General features: G+C 38.6%; 1 protein-coding gene across 1 annotated transcript in view; it reads left to right on the top strand.

The window, feature by feature from the left end:
• LOC308693715 (E3 ubiquitin-protein ligase TRIM39-like) overlaps positions 1-6,938 on the top strand; it is a gene marked incomplete at both ends in the record, with an annotated part of 764,022 nt that overhangs the window by 201,060 nt on the left and 556,024 nt on the right. The window lies entirely within an intron of this gene.

The raw sequence follows: 6,938 nt of genomic DNA, 5'->3' as shown, positions 1-6,938 counted from the left end.
GATGTTACAAAAATATGATTACTTTTATTGGTTGACAGTTACAGGTGTGACAACATAACAACCACTGCAGAAAAATCTGCATGTATCATGTGGAAAAACATAGAACCATTAGAAAAATGCATGAAATATGAGCCGGCTACATACATACAGTTTGAAATTTCATGTCTTTGCAACCATACAGACATTATCAAGAGATTTAAACCCAAGTTTTGATCGTCATACATGGACAAAGACTCACATTTAGTATGTTCTGGAGCACAAAAGGGTGTGGGTTCTCACATGTGTATTTGGACAAATCTGGGATGGGGTGAAAAGCCTTTGTTTCAATGACACCACCAATGCGGTGATTCAATAACGGACTGGATAATTGGTAAGGTGTATCTCCTTCCACTTCCTGCTAAACAGGTCGTAGATTTTTTTTATTTCTTTATGTTTGGAGATTAATGTGTAATTTGGAGACTAACAGAGTTTTTTGTTGATGACCATGCCAAACGACAGTGTTTGTTCTATTAGTCAATAGTTGTTCAGTACCTAAATTGATATTCAGCTAAACTCCCAATTTCTGAAAGGTGACGCACATGGGTCATTTCACAACAAGGAGCAGTTTTCCAAGCCAGAACCACCCACTGGTTAAATAAAACACATTTTTGTTGAGGCAAAAATAAGATCATCTATTTTGTATAGGTGAGAATGGAAATAACTGGATACAGCAGCAATCAATTTCTGTAATTACATGTTGACCCTTCCATCTTACCTTAACCCATTCTTAAACCATACCAGCAAACTTTAACCTCTTAACCTCAATCACACAAATATTAATGAGGATTTACATTATTATCGAGTTGACTTGTGTTTGAATAATCTAAGCAGATCTGTTCATTGTAAACCAAGTGCAAATTTAAATAAGGACTATACAAATAAAATACAGGTGAAATATACAATCATGTTGTACAATTCATAATTCACAGGTGCAGTTTTAGGTCATTTAATTACAGAATATTTTGTGATTTTGGTATTTTCCTATTGTTACATTTTAAATTTGTTTTGTAACAATTGCATCACCAAGAAGCAGCTGTGCCATGGCTCCCTTATTAAGGATATGTCCTGAACTGTCAAATTCTGTGCGTGTGTGTGTTTGTGGTCCTGGTAAACCCTCTGTTATGGGGTCACAGATGTTATCCCCACAAAGATGGCTGTCACAGTGTGGTGAAGGCAGAAGAAGACAAAGAAGAGTCAAAAGTTCCAATGCAAACTTTTACTCACAATATAAATCAAACTGGTACATCAAAGACGGACAGAGGTTTCACACACACTTAATACGATGTAGATCGGACAGAGACTTGCTGAACAGATGGAATTTAAATACAAACAAAGACGAACACTGATTAACAGAACACAGGTGATACAGCTGAACCAATAACAAGAGTAATCATAGATACAAAGGAGTGGCGGGAAAAGAACAAAGGAGAACAGGAACCAATCAAAACTCAAACTGAAAGTCCAAACAAACACTGACACGTGACAATGGCAATGTACAAAATCATTTTTTTTGGTCCCCATGAGTGTCACATATGGTGGCTATAATGAAGTGCACAATCACGAAGAATAGAACAAAACATTCATTTAATAATACTAGATCCATTATGGAAAACACTGGAGAATCACAGGGAATCAAAATAGCACAACCACAAGAAACATCAATGACAACATTGAACTGAGAAAATAGAGGGCTTAAATACACAGGAAGTATAACTATGAACAACAGGTGAACATAATCAGTAAAGTGAAGAAACTTGCACAAACTAGCAAACTAGGTCAACTTACAATGACAGAGAACACAGGCAAACAGAAACAGGGAAAACACAACCAGAACAAAATGTAACTAAACAGAACAGAACATACAAGACCATACAGGAATATGGCCAAAGGTGGAGTCGTGGGAGGGGGAAGCCATGGTGGCTGATGACATCAGAGGAATGACTGACTGAGACAAAGCCGATGGAGATGAAGACGGAGAGCTGATAGGACCACACGACACTGAAGGTTCAGGCGGAGCCACTGCAACAAGAGTCTGAGGTAGAGCCATGGTGTCAGAGGATTGAGGCGGAGCCAGTAGGACCAAGTTGGAGTCGGAGGGAAGGCAGAGTCCGATTGAGCTGAAGGGGTGGAGCTTGGAGGATCGAGGCGCAGCTGGAGACCCGGAAGTCCATGGCATAGGTAGAGCGACGTCTGACCAATACGGAGCCGGAGGGATGAGGAAGCCTGGTGGAGCCACAAGGGCCATGGTCCCAGGTGGAGCTGAGGGAGGGAGGAGCCAAGGTGGAGCTGAGTGGTCGCCGAGCCAAGGTGGAGTGATGGGCTCTGCGGCTGGAGGTAGAGCCATGGGATCCTTGTGCTGAGGTGGAGCTGGAGACAGGAAGGTCCAAGGCGAATCCAGGGAGCAGAATGGAGTCAGAGGAGGAGCTGAGGGGAAACAGTGGAGAAGGGCAGAGGAACTGGCTGTTATGGGCAGAAGAGGTGAGAGAGGGAGACTGGGACACACAGTGTTGCCGATTCATGCACCTGGTCAGACTCTCTGTAGGGCTCATGCTCTGAAGTCCTCTTATCTGGCTTGTGCATCGCGGTGGGCTCTGGCGTTAGTTCAGTGCAGTGTGTGGGCGGTGGCTGGCTGGGCTCTGGGTCCGGATTGTCATCACAATATTGTTTTAATAACAATAATAATTAGGGGATAGAATGACTTCCGATGGGGCACTCCTTTGTTTGAGAGACTTGCGGTTAAAAGGCTCCGTTTGTGTTTTTTGGTTTGGTTTTGGTTTTCATCGTCTGTCGCTTCTGTTTGGAATTGGAGTTCGACGCACAAGCTGTGCAAATTATTATGATGTGCGTGGATTTGAAACACTGGACACTGTTTTTGTGGATCTTTTTATGTGCTCAACCAGTGCGGGCAAGCTGAAACTCATATACCATATAAATTCATATACCACTAACTATACCACTATGGCACAAAGAATTATGCTTGGTCTGATCTTTTGTAATCAAGCAAGCATCTAAAATCATTGGGACCTAGCAGATTCATCCTTCAAAAATGTATATCTGTGCAGTCAAGAGGAAAGCAGTTTCCATTACCAAATACCCCTCTCATCCTCTTTATTGCTTTTTTCAGTTACTTCCATCAGGTTGCCGGTTTAGAGCTCCTTTGGCCATAAAAAAGGCTTACAGGAATTCTTTCATTCCCACAGCAATATCCATTTTAAATAAGGTTAAATAGTTTATATTGATATTTATCTTCTATTTATTTACTTATTTTTTAAGGTGTTTGCTTAAGAACAATTCTCTTTGTCTTTGTCTGATATACGTGATATGTATTGTATGTATCACAAGCATTGCAAGGCATGTTAAATAGGATTTAATCACAGCAGTATTCAGGCTTTATTTTAACAACAATTGCAACAATAGCAGACAACTGAACAGAACCAAACATTGAAGCTTAAAAACACAGAAAACAAAGGAGCTAATGAGATAATTAACAGGAACACAGGTGAATGGAATGAATGAAGAGGCACTACCTACTCTGGGCATAGTTCTGGGGCTTGAGTGACCTCCTGGCCGAGCTCTGGGGCTGGAGCAGACTCCTGGTTGAGCTCTGGGATAGGAGCAGACACCGGTGCTGACTCATGGGTTGGAGAGGGCTCTGGTGCAGACTCTGGGGCTGGAGCGGGCTTGTGACTGAACTCTGGGGCTGGAGCGGACACGAGGGCTGGAGCGAACTCTAGACTGTGCTCAGGGGCTGAAGCCAACACTGGACTGTGCTCAGGGGCTGGAGTGGATGTGTGTGTGTGGCCCAGACACACATAGCAGCAGCAACATATACTGTATAGAAAGGACCACATCTTCTATAGTGCCAGAACTGACAGTAAGAACTGGCTCTAGAATTTCCCTCTTAGTGCAGGCTCAGGAAATTCACCCACTGGAACTTACGTGGGAATTTCACTAACTGGAACGGACTCTGAAATTTCACTAACTGGAACAGACTCGGGAATTTTATGAACTGGAACAGACTCGAAAATTTCACTAACTTGAACGGAATCGGAAATTTCACTAACTGGAACGGGCTCAGGAATTTCAGTCACTTGGCTGGTGGCTGGAAAGGCTGGTTCTCTCCTCGCTCTAGCTGATGGTAAAGGGGGAGCCATTGCAGAGGAGTAGGTTCTCTGAAAAACACACACAGGCTGGAGTCATCATAGTGAACGAGATGAAAAGTGAACGAGATGAAAATTGAACGAGATGTCATCACGGGACATCACAACCACGTAAATGCAACAATAACGGACAACAGAACTAAACACAGGGTTTAAATACACAGAGCAAGCAAAGGAGCTAATGATATAATTAACAGAAGAATGGAACAAATAACAAGGCAAATTAAATCAGTAACCATGACAACCAACAAGGAGCGGAAGCATGGAAAATAGGGTCAAACTAAACAGGCAAACGAAAACTGAACACAATGAAAACTAAATCAAAACAGAACCTAACCGTGAGAGTATGTGTGAGATAAATTTCTAGCACTGGTAGATAGATAGGCAATAAAGTTTTTGAATTTGAATACAGTTTGTGCAGTATACAAATCATTCTCTGTGGAATGTTACAATAAAACATGAAAACCCAAACATGTGTGTGTGTGTGTGTACAGGTTTGTATTATAGGATAGTAAAAGGATAATAAAAGGATGGTAAAACCCGAAATCAGTCCCCACGAGGGAAGTTAATTATTAAACATTTTAAATTGTTTTTTGAAAACGTAAAAAGGCAAAAAGTTTTCTGTGATGGGTAGTTTCAGGGTTAGGGGATAGAATATACAGTTTGTACAGTATACAGTGTCATAAATATCATTACGCCTAGAGATTTCCCACAACGAGTATGTGGGTGTGTGTGTGTGTGTGTGTGTTCAGACATTGCAATAAATATTACAGAGTAGTTTAAGTAACATTCAAGCAGAATTCAAAGAAAAAATTACTAATATGAATGTTTAGCGATATTTATTATTCAATATTATTAAATATTTTGACCATGTGAATCAGAGAAAGAAAGCTGAAATATTTCCCTCCAAACTATCTTAATTTTGTCAAGCTCCCACAGAAAGCTTCTAAAATGATATTCATAAAACAGTAATATTATACAAATATATTAGGCTATTATTAAAATATTATTATTTTAATAATTTATGTATATATATTTATTTTGACTAGAGTACTCTCTGCAGTTGTGAAAGTCACATGTGAAACAATGTGTACATTTAAAATGCAAATAACATTTTTTATAAACTTCACTTTCAATATCCATTTCAAACAACATTGTTTTTTCTTCTGGTTTTTGAAGGAAAGCTCATTTATTAAGCTTAACAGCACATACTGAATGGGTGTGGAAAGTCACTCTGAATAGATTCTTAAGGATTCAGCAAATAATGCGTGCTGGAAAACAAGCACAGCTCAGAGAACCAGAGTGCTTCATATAGACCTCGCACCTGTCAGCTGTCATCTGTAGAAAAGTGACAACAAAGAGCTGTCAAACACACTCCTACCTCACCTTTGTTTTGCAGGTTACATGCCTGAACACTGTCAAAGAACAGTGACAATCCCTGTACCTTTGCTGCATGTTTGTTTTGCATTTTACACATCTAATGCAAAAATAAGTCTTTTACATTTTCAAAAGTAAACTGTTAAATAATATAGCACTGCACTTTTTATTATAAAAAAATAACACTTCATTAGTGTCCATTACACAACTTACATGTACTTACTAATAACAGTATATTATGCATAATTACAGGCAAATGACCCTAAACCAAACCCTAACCTTAATAATGTTGTTAATTAATATTACTCAGTATATATTTGTATAATTACATCATAAATAAAACATAAAATACATTAAAAAAAATAAAATATTTGAGTACAGAAATCAGACGGAACAGGGTAACTTTTACCATTTGACCTTAACGTATTAGCTGCATTAGGTTACTGTTGATATCTCTCTAATTCAGATAAAATAATAATTAGCCTACAGTAAATTATTGTAAAATAGTATGAATACGAGCGTATGCCTCCTCTGCCGAGTTTTTGAGAACATGACGTGCTAGCATTTCCTTGTTTTACAGCAATTATAGAACACACCATGATTGATTAATATTATGTACAATAAACATTTTAGAGTACTATGTGCACTTTTGAAATTCAAAAGGAGGGGTAAAAATGTATGTCTGTAAATGCCTCCATCCAGTGGCAACTATGAAAGTGCCTCAAATGTTATTCAGAGGTCAATATTAAAATAAAGGTTTTTACCTTTATATACAAAGCTAAAAGGCAAAAATAAAAAATAAACAATCTGGTGACTTTTTTTTTCGGCCACTCATTTGGCTTAGTCTATGGTAAATAGATTTTGTCTGCACAAAGTCAGACTTCTGTGTCTGTCCATACTATATAAAATAGTGAGATGGCAGTTGTCATATCTGATGAAATAAAATAATCTCTGATTTGTGTGTCTGTTATCATTGTAAACAGTGATAAGCAAAATATTTTAATTTTAAACCCCATATTTTCTAAGTCAAACCCTTTAAAATACAGTAAATCCTATGGAAAACAGACCACACTCCCACAGACTGATTACTCAGCCTTGATATATTCTCTAATTTAAACGCTATTTTAAAAAGAGAAAAATTATCATAATTTCCCACTAATTACAGATATAAGAGTATAACTGGCACCTTAGCAACAGAATTTCTTACAACCCATGTGTGCATTTCTAATGTTACCCCAGATAGAACATAAAACATTAATGGGGGCAGGATTCTTTGCAAGCTGGTGATGAAATTATGGTGTAACCTTTATCAATGTAACAGAGTCTTCATGGCAGCGAAGCAAGGATGGATATCACAAAACA

This window comes from Scardinius erythrophthalmus, assembly GCF_964197995.2.
Source record: "Scardinius erythrophthalmus genome assembly, chromosome: 7".
In the NCBI taxonomy this organism is placed as follows: Eukaryota; Metazoa; Chordata; class Actinopteri; order Cypriniformes; family Leuciscidae; genus Scardinius; species Scardinius erythrophthalmus.
The sequence above is the reverse complement of the archived record's forward strand: the minus strand, read 5'-3'. Positions and strand labels throughout refer to the sequence as shown.